The 12,260-nt window shown below is 42.4% G+C and overlaps 1 pseudogene; it reads left to right on the forward strand.

Moving 5' to 3' along the window:
- The first annotated feature begins 1,377 nt into the window (after nucleotides 1-1,377).
- LOC121802766 lies at nucleotides 1,378-4,343 on the forward strand (annotated as a pseudogene).
- The last annotated feature ends 7,917 nt before the right edge of the window (nucleotides 4,344-12,260 follow it).

Consider the following 12,260-nt stretch of genomic DNA (forward strand, 5'->3'; position numbering starts at 1 on the left):
TGAACCGACGCATCTTCCGTTGTCCCAAACCTTCACACTCATTGATGCAGTCTCTTCTCTTCGCTTGTTGAATATTGAATCGCCTCGATGTGCTTTGTGCATTTTGGCCCCAAGCTTAAAGTAGACTCTATGCCACCAACTCACTTGTCAATGTCACAAACTTTTTCCCACATTAAGGCATACTTGAAAGTCTTCTTGTCATCAATGTCATAGAGTGTTCGGATTTTAACATATCCGCCTCACTCGATCCACATTGTTGTAAATGTTGCATAACCTTTGAATTTTCAGACTCACTTGGTCGAAATGAGCCCAAATCTTCTTGTAGAAGCAAGCGTATGTGAGCCCCATCGAACCGAGTCTGGTTATACGCTTCAACAACTCTCTTAAAAAACGCCTCCGCCTTCTGGTTGCATTTAATGATCAGATCCTCTGAAGTGTCTGAAGTAAATTTTGAAAATCCTCCTTGTTTCCTCCAAGGCGTAGGGAAACATGAGCGTAAGATCTATCTTCGGAGAGTTGTATTTTGAGCCCGTAAAAAACGAGTTGGTCAATGTCCGTGATTTTTTTAAAGCCCATAGTCTCTGTATTACCTCATCGGCACAATCCAAACCCAACTTCATCTATTCATTTGATGAATTTGGATTACCTTTACCCGCTTTACATATGTGACATCATAAAAGATGCAGGAGCAATAGGATAATTTCACTGAAGCTTGTCAGCAGCAACAGTGAAAGCTAACTGGATTTCCACATTTCAAACATATATAGATATCCCTTTTACTTTTGCTGCAGCTAAGTCAGGAACTATAACTTGTCTTTATGCAAAATGTGGCAATATTAAAGTACTGCTGCTATAAAAGCATACAAAAAAACAGACTCCACAGCAATATACAATTCCCCCTCCCTCCCTCACCGGAAAAAAGTAAAGAAGCATCGTGTGCTTCATTTCATTTCTTTATGTTTCACCCTTTTTCCAACTCAGTTCTTGAAAAATAAAGTAAAGTTACTCACTTAATTGATGGCGACTCAATTTGATTATTATTTTGTGTTATTATAATACTTAAACTATATATTCCCCGTCCAATTCAAGATGGCCATAGCATGGGAGTCCAAAATTTATATATCAAAATTAAGGCCAAATATGGATATTTTTAATGTACTAGGAGTATGTAATTAGGCTTCGATCTAAAATTCGGACTCTGTATCAGTGGTCTATTGAAAATAGTAAGTTCCTTATCCAAATTTAAAAATGACTTTAATCATTTTAGACCATTTTACAAGCAAGGAACTTAATACTCCCTTTATTCCCCTGCTTCGCCCCCTATATAATGCATGCATTTTGTCGTTAAAAAACATCACACAAATTCCTTGACAAAAAAGCAAAATACATAAACGTAAACAATGTCAACCGCCATTGTCCCAGCTGGAAATCCGCAGCTCCTCCGCCACGACCACCGTTCAATATTTTCCGACGACCTGGCGCCGAGGAAGCAAATTCAGGCAACTCATGCTTACGATGAGCGTTCCATAGACACAGAATCAATTCTTGTCATAGTTAAGGATATCTTCAATGTTGTTACCCCTGGAATTCACAATGTAAGCACTTTTGTCCTTTTTTTTGGTACTTGGTTTGTTTAGATATGCCTTAAGTAGTTGCTGCTCATGACCAGGGCTCGATGAATCACACCGGAATACACGGTGAAACGGCCGCACTGACCAGCTCTGATTGCATCGGCGACGCATTAGCCTTTTTGTTGAACAAGATCTCTATTGAGGTTGATCTTTAATTTCAATCTTGCTATATGTTTACTTTTATTTAGATATATTTGATCATTTAAGGTTTGTTAGGGTTCAAACCATCCATGCAACTAATATATAAGTACAACCTCCATTAGTATTAAAATTTATGTTCATTTACCCATAATAAAAAAAAAAGAGGCTTAGCCAAAGCGAACAATATCATACAAATGTGAGTTTGGGTTGTCTAAGTAAATCTGGTGTTTCCTATGATCAGTTGTCCTGCAAGTGCTCGGGCGGAGGCGACAACCATACTCTGGCAGTGGAGATTCTGAACGCTCTGTCGAGCTACACTTGGGAGGCGAAAGCCGTGGTGGTCCTAGCCTCCTTCGCGGTCAGCTACGGCCAGTTCTGGCTGGTCGCGAACCACTTCACAACAGAGCCGCTGGCAAAATCACTGGCAATGCTGAAGCTTGTTCCGGATATAGTTGATACGATGAAGTCGAGATTGGAGCCCATCAACACCCTAGTCAAAGTGTCGCTGGAGCTAACGAAATGCGTGAGTGAGTTTCGTCGTCTGCCTTCGAAATACATATCGAATGAAGCAGAGCCGATGGTAGCGGGCGCGAGTCACACCCCAGTTGCTGTGTATTGGATTGTGAGAAGCCTCATTGCCTGTGCCTCTCACATTCTTGGACTCACTCAAATGTAAGGTTTAAATTTGGGGTTTATTACTTTGTATTTTTGTGTTGATTTTAGGCCAAAAATGTGCAGCCATAGTTCACATGGAGAGACATGGGAGCTCTCTAGCTTATCGCACAAGTTGGCCTTCATACTAGACACTCTCAATACACAACTCCAACTCTGCCATCGACACATAGGTATTAATCCATGACTCTTATCAACTTAGTTTTATTAAGTATATCATCTACGCATATCTGATGATGATGATGATCTCGCGAGTTATAGATGAGAAGAAACACGTTGAATACTATGAAACAATCGGGCATCTATTTGGGACAACCAGAGGATACTAAATAAGATTCTCCATTTGAAGGATGATTCCCTCCCTCTAGCATTAGCCAACAAAAGGACAACAAAGGTATCCAAATAATATAGAACATAGTAGTATAATGTTTTGTTGATAGTACCATTTTTCTAACACAAATCATTACCATTCAGGTTGGGGTGGAAATTCTGAGAGGAAAGACAGTGTTGTTGCTGATATCGGACGATGAAATCTCCCAAGACGAGCTTCTCATACTCGGGCATATGTATAGAGATTCAAGAACGAAGCAAGAGTTTTGAGTATGAATAGTGTGGCTACCCATGTTGGGAGAAAATCATAAGCTAGAGCAGCTGTTTCCACGGATGCCATGGTACGCCTTGCACGACGCGGCCTTGGTAGAACCGGCGGTGGCTAGGTACATTAAGGAGGCGTGGCGCTTCACCAAGAAGCCGATGCTCGTGGCATTGGACCCGCTGGGCAGGATGGTTTGCCCTAACGCGATTCATATGGTGTGGATTTGGGGTAATATGGCCTATCCTTTCACTAACAAACGTGAATTAGACTTGTGGAATCATGAGGAGTGGAGGCTGCAGCTTGTTGTCAATGGCATTGATCCAACTCTATTGGATTGGGTAACTAATTTTTTTTTTAAATTTATTTGACCTAGACCTAGTGATACATTTTTAACAATTTTTTTTTTTTCATTTTTTTGGTATTGACAAAATTCGTGGAGAAAAGGTCATATGTTTGTATGGTGGCGAAAATTACGAGTGGATCCGGAGTTCATCAAGACAGCAAGAGAGGTTGAAGTTGCTGCTGGGATCAAGCTAGATATGGTGCACATTGGTAGGGCTGAGAGCAGCGATGAGCGTTTTAGAAAGATCAACGACATTGTGGCTGGCCGGAGTGAAGTATGGGCCGATCCAACATCCAATTGGTATTTTTGGAAAAGGCTCGAAAGCATGATGTACTCAAAGATTCACCATGGCGCCAAAGTTGTAAGTTGTAACAGAGGAGGCAACAGGATCAACGGGCAATCCTGTTGCTGGCGACCACATCCTTGGTGAAGTGCTCACCCTGCTCACATTTGGCGGTAGTGAGCAGAGTTGGGCACTGTTCAGCCAAGGTGCAGGATTGGGGACCGGGCAGATGGCTCGGGCTAAAGATGACCAGATGCTCAAAGCCCTAGTTGAATTTGGGAAATGGGCCGAATTAGCTAGACAGCCCAACAATTTTGTGCCGGCTCTCAATGATTATCTAGCTGGCCTTCACACGGTGGAGCACTGCAACCGGCTTATTTTGCCAGGGCTCGATGACATTCCGGAGATGGCCGTCTGCACGGAGTGTCACCGAACCATGGAGAAGTACTACATGTATCGTTGTTGCACAGATTGAAAGTGCAATTTCGATTGAATTTGTTGCTTTGTTGGTAGCATGTTGCATGAGAATAAACACACAGAAGCGCTAAATATTAATTTGAATTTTGAAAATTAATCAAAAAGAAGAAGAAGAGAACATTAACTAGAAATTGGTGTACCTGCTCCTCGTTTTTCCCAGACGAGTTTGAAAATAGCGCGAATTAAATCCTATTTCATGAACAACAGCGAAAATTAATTGAAAATCACAAAGAAATTCGAAAAACAAAATGCGATCGAAAACATAAAATAAGTGTCTAATTCTTGGTTAATTTTACCGGATCTGAAAACAATATTGAGAATTTGACAAGAAATTGAAAGAAGATGATAACAAGATGTGGAATCAAAAGGAATTTTATTCACTGGAATCGGGAGTGCAAAATCAAAGAGAAGAAGTTACAAAACTAAACTCAACAAACTAGCTTTTAAACCTAAACTAATTCTAACGGATACATTTCATCCAACGGTCCAGATTAAAAGCCTAAACTTAAATCTCATCCGACGGCGGCTGAAGGCTGATTGAGAGATCAGCTGCATTCAGCTATTTCTTCTTTAATCTTGCAGCTTATCCATCAACTTCTCACAAACTCCACCTTGATGGATCAACTGTCAAACCAAGCTTCTTTTATAAAGGCTCACAAGCTCCATACACACATCGAGCTTTCCCTTTGGCACTGGTTTAGTTAGCATATCAGCCGGGTTCTCACTTGTATCAACTTTGAACACTCTAATTGCACCATTTTCTATCTCCTCCCGGATGAAGTGCAACCTCACGTCTATGTGCTTGCTCCTCTCGTGGTATACTTGATGCTTCGCCAAGCTTAACGCACTGCTGTTGTCACAACCAATGCTCACTACTTCTTGCTCTATACCAAAATCTCCTAGAATTCCCTTAAGCCATTTACTCTCTTTCACAGCAGAGGTCATAGCCATAAATTCTGCCTCTGTGGTTGACAATGCAACCACTCCCCGTAAAATACTTTTCCAGCTGATGATGGACCCATATAGAGTGAATAAGAAACCAGATTGTGATCTCCTGGTGTCTAAGTTTCCAGCAAAATCAGAATCACACCAGCCAACTAAGGCATCTCCTTCATGTTCCTCGTCACCCTTAAACAGAATACCTACATCAGAGGCTCCTTTTAAGTACTTCATTAACCATTTCAGTGCAGACCAATGCTCCTTCCCGTGGTTGGACATGTATCTACTCGTTACTGAAACAGCCTGTGCCACATCAGGCCGCGTACTGACCATAGCATACATGATGCTACCGATGATACTAGCATAAGGAATATGCTTCATTTCTTCCTCTTCAGCGTTGCACTTTGGTCTTTGATCTACTGACAGCTTATATTGCTGACTCATGGGAACAAAGACTTCCTTAACATTACTCATCTGGAATCTCTTTAGCACTCTCTGCACATAATCAGCCTGAGTTAGCATAATTTCTTTCCTTTTTCTGTCTCTGAGAATAGACATTCCCAGAATCTGTTTTGCAGGGCCTAAATCTTTCATCTCAAAGCCGCTTTGAGGTCAGCCTTAACCTTTTGAATCTCCTTCAAACACACTCCAGCCAAAAGTATATCATCAACATATAGGAGTAAGTATGCCACAGTAGCTCCACCTACACCTTTAATGTAGACACACTCATCATATCTTGACCTCAGAAACCCACTCTTGATCATGTGATCATCAAACTTCTTATGCCACTGCCTACTCGCTTGTTTCATACCATAAATGCTCCTTTTCAACAAACACACTTTATTCTCATCTCCTGATCTCAAAAAACCTCTTGGCTGTGCCATATGGTATCCTTTAAATCCCCATGCAAGAATGCCGTCTTGACATCGAGTTGTTCAAGCTCCCAATCTCTTCTTGCAACAATGGTCAACAATATTCGGATAGAAGTGTGTTTCACAACCGGGGAGAACACTTCATCATAGTCAATACCGTGTTCTTGTGTGAAACCTCTAGCAACCAATCGTGCTTTAAATCTGATATTCTCACCATCAGCTCCTTCTATCTTTTGCTTGAAAACCCACTTACAACTCACCACTCTTCTTCCATTTGGCCTCTCCACCAGTACCCAAGTACCATTCCTGAGCAATGATTCAATCTCCTCAACCATGGCTTGCATCCATCTTTCTGCCTCTTTACTGTTCATAGCCTCTTCATAAGTGCTTGGCTCTGAAAACTCTACTTCCTCAGCTACTAGCAGTGCATAAAACAGGAATTCAGCATCAGAGTATCTATCTGGTGGCTTTATGATCCTTCTACCTCGGTCTCTAGTCAGCCTATAACTTCCTGGCTCACTTGGTGTTGCTGCTGTCTGTATTGGCTTGTCAAGATCAGAGGCATCAGGAATCTCAACTTGCCTTTTATCTTCATTCTGCTGCTCCTGCTCAACTCCCCCCAATCTCCACCTCAAACTCAGAACTACTCATCATAGTCAATACCGTGTTCTTGTGTGAAACCTCTAGCAACCAATCGTGCTTTAAATCTGATATTCTCACCATCAGCTCCTTCTATCTTTTGCTTGAAAACCCACTTACAACTCACCACTCTTCTTCCATTTGGCCTCTCCACCAGTACCCAAGTACCATTCCTGAGCAATGATTCAATCTCCTCAACCATGGCTTGCATCCATCTTTCTGCCTCTTTACTGTTCATAGCCTCTTCATAAGTGCTTGGCTCTGAAAACTCTACTTCCTCAGCTACTAGCAGTGCATAAAACAGGAATTCAGCATCAGAGTATCTATCTGGTGGCTTTATGATCCTTCTACCTCGGTCTCTAGTCAGCCTATAACTTCCTGGCTCACTTGGTGTTGCTGCTGTCTGTATTGGCTTGTCAAGATCAGAGGCATCAGGAATCTCAACTTGCCTTTTATCTTCATTCTGCTGCTCCTGCTCAACTCCCCCAATCTCCACCTCAAACTCAGAACTACTCACTGCAGCCACTGAATTTTTCTTAAAAGGCAGCTCACCTTCCCAGAAAGTTACATCCCTACTTATCACAACCCTTGCATTTCCTGGCTCCACACACCATAGCCTATAGCCCTTCACACCTGATTGGTATCCAATCATGACACATTTCAGAGCCCTGGCTTCCAATTTTCCTTGCTTCACATGAGCAAATGCTTTGCAATCAAAAGTTATCAAGCCATCATAGCCAACATGCTTCCCATACCATCTGAAATCTGGTGTGTCCCCTCCAATGCTAGAAGAAGGACATTTGTTGATAAGTTTCACAGCTGTGGATGCAGCCTCAGCCCAGAACCGCTTCTCTATCCCAGCAGCCAAGAGCATGCATCTAACTCTCTCAAGGATAGTGCGGTTTACCCTCTCGGCTACTCCATTTTGTTGCGGATTTAATAGGACTGTTCTATGTCTTTTGATGCCCTTTGATTTACAGAATTCATCAAATTCTTAGGACAGAAACTCCAACCCGTTATCTGTCCTCAAGCACTTCAAACTCAGCCTCTTTTCTGCCTCAACCTCACTGCACCAGGTTTTGAAGCAGCTGAAAGCTTCTGACTTCTGCTTCAATATGTAGATCCAGATCTTTCTAGTGAAATCATCTATGATACTCATGTAGTATCTGCCACCTCCAATTGAATTCTCCTGTGCAGGCCCCCAAAGATCACTATGGGACTAATCTACAGGCATTGTTGAAGAATGTGTGCCCTTGGGATATGGCAATTTCTTGGCCTTCCCTAATACACACTCCTCACACTGAGTTGTATCAGCCTCATCCGAGCATTTCAATACACCCTTCTTGGCCAGCTCCTTTATACTCCCAATTGCTTGATGACCTAACCTGGTATGCCACAGACTCAAAGAACCATCAACAGCATTGTGTGCCTCCCCTAAACTCCCTCTCTGAACCGTAGCCGTTATGTACTATAAGCTACCCTTTCTATCTGCTCTCAAGATAACCTTCCCAGCCTTACTAACATGCATCTGCCCAGCTTCAGAAACAAACCTACACCCTTTTCTTTCAAGAGAACCCAGTGATATCAGGTTTCTCTTAACATCAGGAATGTATCTAACATCACTTAGGGTAACAATGCATCCAGTCTCCACCTTCAGCCTGATGGTACCTATGCCTTTTTATTAAGCATACCTGGTTGTTGCCTAGAATAACGGTTCCATTTGTCTCCTTAATGTCATCGAACCAGTCCAGATTTGGACTCATATGGAAGCTACATCCCGAATCCATTATCCAAGATTCCTTCCCCTTTTTATCCATCACATTCAAGGCAACATAGACTTCATCCTCTCCACAACCTTCTGCTGTGTTGACAACCTTTGCTCCCTCAGCCGCTTGCTTCTTCTTCCACGCGAAGCAGTCTTTCTTGAGGTGCCCTGGTTTCTTGCACCAGTGGCAGGACCGAGTTTCTCTCCCCTCCGAGCTTGAAGCCTTAAACTCATCAAAATGCTTTTTCTTGAAATTCTTATTCTTGAATTTCTTGACATTGAGACTCTCGGCCTGCAGATCCAATGTCTTTATACCCAACACTCCATTCTGCATCTCTTTTGCCATCAACGCACCATGGACCTCAGCATATGTGATCGGCTTATCTCTCCCATAGATGATGGCGTCGCTTAGTTGATCATATGAGCTCGGCAACGCGTTCAAGGCAAGTATAGCCTTGTCTTCATCCGTGATTGTGACATCCACGGATCCAAGATCGTCAATGATCTTGTTGAAATCTTCCAATTGCTCGACGATTGACTTTTCTGCCACAAAGCTATATGAGTACAGCCTCTTCTTCATGTAGAGCCTATTGGCCAAAGATTTTGCCAAATAAACCTCATCCAATTTCGCTAACACATCAATCGCGGTGTTCGCATCTTTTACCTCCCTTAGAACTTTATCACCGAGACATAAGATGACTGCACTATGAGCTCTCTGCAACATTTCATCGAACTTCGCCCGTGCTTTCTCATCAAGAACTGGCGCTTTCTCCTTATCAACCGGAACCAAAGCCGCCGCCAATCCCCGATCGATGAGGATCGCCTTCATCTTCATCTTCCACAAACTGTAGTCGTTCTTGCCCGTAAATTTCTCAACATCAAGCCTCGTCGCCATTGAGATCGTCTTAAGCATCCGCAAACCAATCTCCTCCTTTTATCTCCTTCCCACAGACGGCGCCAATTGAAAACAATATTAAGAATTTGACAAGAAATTGAAAGAAGATGATAACAAGATGTGGAATCAAAAGGAATTTTATTCACTGGAATCGGGAGTGCAAAATGAAAGAGAAGAAGTTACAAAACTAAACTCAACAAACTAGCTTTTAAACCTAAACTAATTCTAACGGATACATTTCATCCAACGGTCCAGATTAAAAGCCTAAACTTAAATCTCACCCGACGGCTGCTGAAGGCTGATTGAGAGATCAACTGCATTCAGCTATTTCTTCTTTAATCTTGCAGCTTATCCATCAACTTCTCACAGGATCGAATGTATTTTCCTCCATTGACAGCGAAGATTGAGCACAGGTGAGCAGAGGAAATTTATTAGGATTTGGGAAAAAGTAGATTAGAGCATTCACTATTGGCGGCCTTCCCAATAGCCCCGCACCTTTTTTGTCCATAGACCCCAATTTTTTCCATAGCCCCAATTTTTTTGTCCACAGCCCCACTATAGGCGGACACTTTCAATAACCCCGAAATTTTATAAACAATTTTAATTTTAATTTTTTCGTTTCGTTTTTAAATCAGTTGAATTGAAATAATTATAGAACGAGGTAATTGAGACTGAATATTCGTTGTATTGGCAAAGGTAAAATTATACAACGAACGTAAAAAAAAATTACAAATAAAAACGCCACCACCTTCTAATCGGTGGCGGAGTCTGACTCGATGGTGGAGGAGTTGGACTCGATGCCCACGGCGGGGGAGATTGATTCCAACTCCATGGCTGGGACGGAGAGCCGCCATATCCCGACGGCTGAGAAGTATAGCCGCCATATCCCAACGGCTGGGAAGGATTGCCGCCATATCCCGATTCTTGCGAGTCGGGGGATTCGTCGTCTCCACCGTGCATTTTTAGAGAGTGAAAGTGTACATAGTGAATGAAGGGAAAGTGTGTGAGAATGGGGTAAATGGATGGTGGATGAGTGGTATTTATAGGGGAAATTTTTGAAATAAATAAATAAAAATAAAATAAATTCAAGGGGGCGGACGCCTATCGCCCCGCCGCCCCACTATAGATAGCCCCGCCTCGCCCCAACTGCCCCGTCCTCGCCCCCTTATCGCCGATCCATCGTCCGCCCCGGGGCGGGCGTCCCTCCCACTATAGGCCGCCCCGTCGTCGCCCCCTCCGGGGCGTCCGCCCCATTTTCCCTATAGTGGATGCTCTTATGCAATTTGTATATTGGGTAATTATGAAGAAGTAAAATTCATCTCAGACTCAATCTTTTGGGAAAGATTTCGGAAAAAAGGATCTCAATTCGCAGACCTTTCGAAATTTGGAATTTATTTCGCTGACCTTTCGAAATATGGAATCGTGACATTCGAATTTTTCGGAATAAGGGATTTTCGAATTTTTATATACTTTATCATTGTTATTATTATTATTTTTTGCACAATATTTATGAATTGACCAAATTATCCTTAATATTTTCACCACAATTTTAGTTTTTTCTCTAATTTTATTTTCACCTTAAGTCTGCATATCAGCTGGTCGCCGCCGCTTCCACCTTCATTCTCCTCCCCTTCGCTGCCGTCCACCCCTTTCTCCCTCACTTCCAATCCATATGAAAAAAACCAATTACGAAAACTCAAGTTCCCACCCTCTTAACGCGATTGCGTCCTTTGTCTAGCACACTAAATTCTCAACCTCCCTTAACGCGATTGTGTCCTTTGTCTAGCACACTAAATTCTCAACCTCCCTCTCTTCTTCTCTTTTCTCTCTCGATCTTTTCTCTTAAATGAAGATCTCGCCGCCTCTTCATCTTCGCTACGGGTCACCTGCTGCTTTTCGGCGAGGGTAGCCGCTATTGCTAGCCGTGGTCAAACTGCCGTCGTCGCAGGTTGCCGCCGCCTCCAGCGGCGTGTAGTACAGCCGCTGCCCGGTGCCATTCCAGCTCGGGCTACCCCGTTTTTCCTCTCTTCTCTTTTTTCTCTCGATCTTCTCTCTTAAAGGAAGATCTCGCCGCTTCTTCATCTTCGCTACGGGTCACCTGCTGCTTTCCGGGTAGCCGTTATTGCTAGCCGTGGTCAAACTGCCGTCGTCGCAGGTCGCCGCCGCCTCCAGCGGCGTGCAGTACAGCCGCTGCCCGGTGCCATTCCAGCTCGGGCTACCCCGTTTTTCCCATTAAGTTCTTAATTCAATTCCTCATTCTTTAAGGGTTGACTCTAATTTTGGGTTGTTCAATTAATTCAATTCAGTTTACGGATTACATGGATGCAAATACATGAAAGAAAATTGGAATTGGATGGTGGGAGAGGAATCGGACTGGTAGAGAGAGGATTAAGAAATGGAGCTTTGGAGCTTTCAGTATTAGGCGATGAGTTGAAGTTTGAATTAAGAAAATAAATTGGAATAAAAAATATGCTCCATTAAAATTGAAGTGAGAATTTAGGGATAATATGGTCTATTCGTAAATATTGTGAGAGTAATAATAAGGAAAAAGAAAACAAAACTCATAAAAATTCGAAAATCCTTTATTCCGAAAAATTCGCATGCCATGACTCCATATTTCAAAAGGTCAGCAAATTTAATCCCAAATTTTGAGAACCTTACGAATTGAGACCCTTTTTCCATTTGACTGTGTTTCAAAATTACCAGTACTATATTTTTTCAGTGGTCAATTGTTAGGGTTTTGTTGGGATTGGTGTATTACTGCTAATTTTCTCATACTAGGATTTTCATTTTATTGGTCGTCTAGCTGCTGATTTGGTGAATTTAGATTTTTTTTGGAGGCTATTGGAGTTAAAAATTTCTATATCAATAGTCGATGATAAAAAAATGCTTCTGATTAGGTGAGTTGTTAGCTTAGTTGGATCAGATGGGTTATCTTGGGATAAATTTTAATAGAAATTCTGTTTGTTGCGCATTGTGGCAAACTGGCAATTTGGGTAATTTTGGGA

The sequence above is a fragment of the Salvia splendens genome, chromosome 5 (assembly GCF_004379255.2).
Source record: "Salvia splendens isolate huo1 chromosome 5, SspV2, whole genome shotgun sequence".
In the NCBI taxonomy this organism is placed as follows: domain Eukaryota; kingdom Viridiplantae; phylum Streptophyta; class Magnoliopsida; order Lamiales; family Lamiaceae; genus Salvia; species Salvia splendens.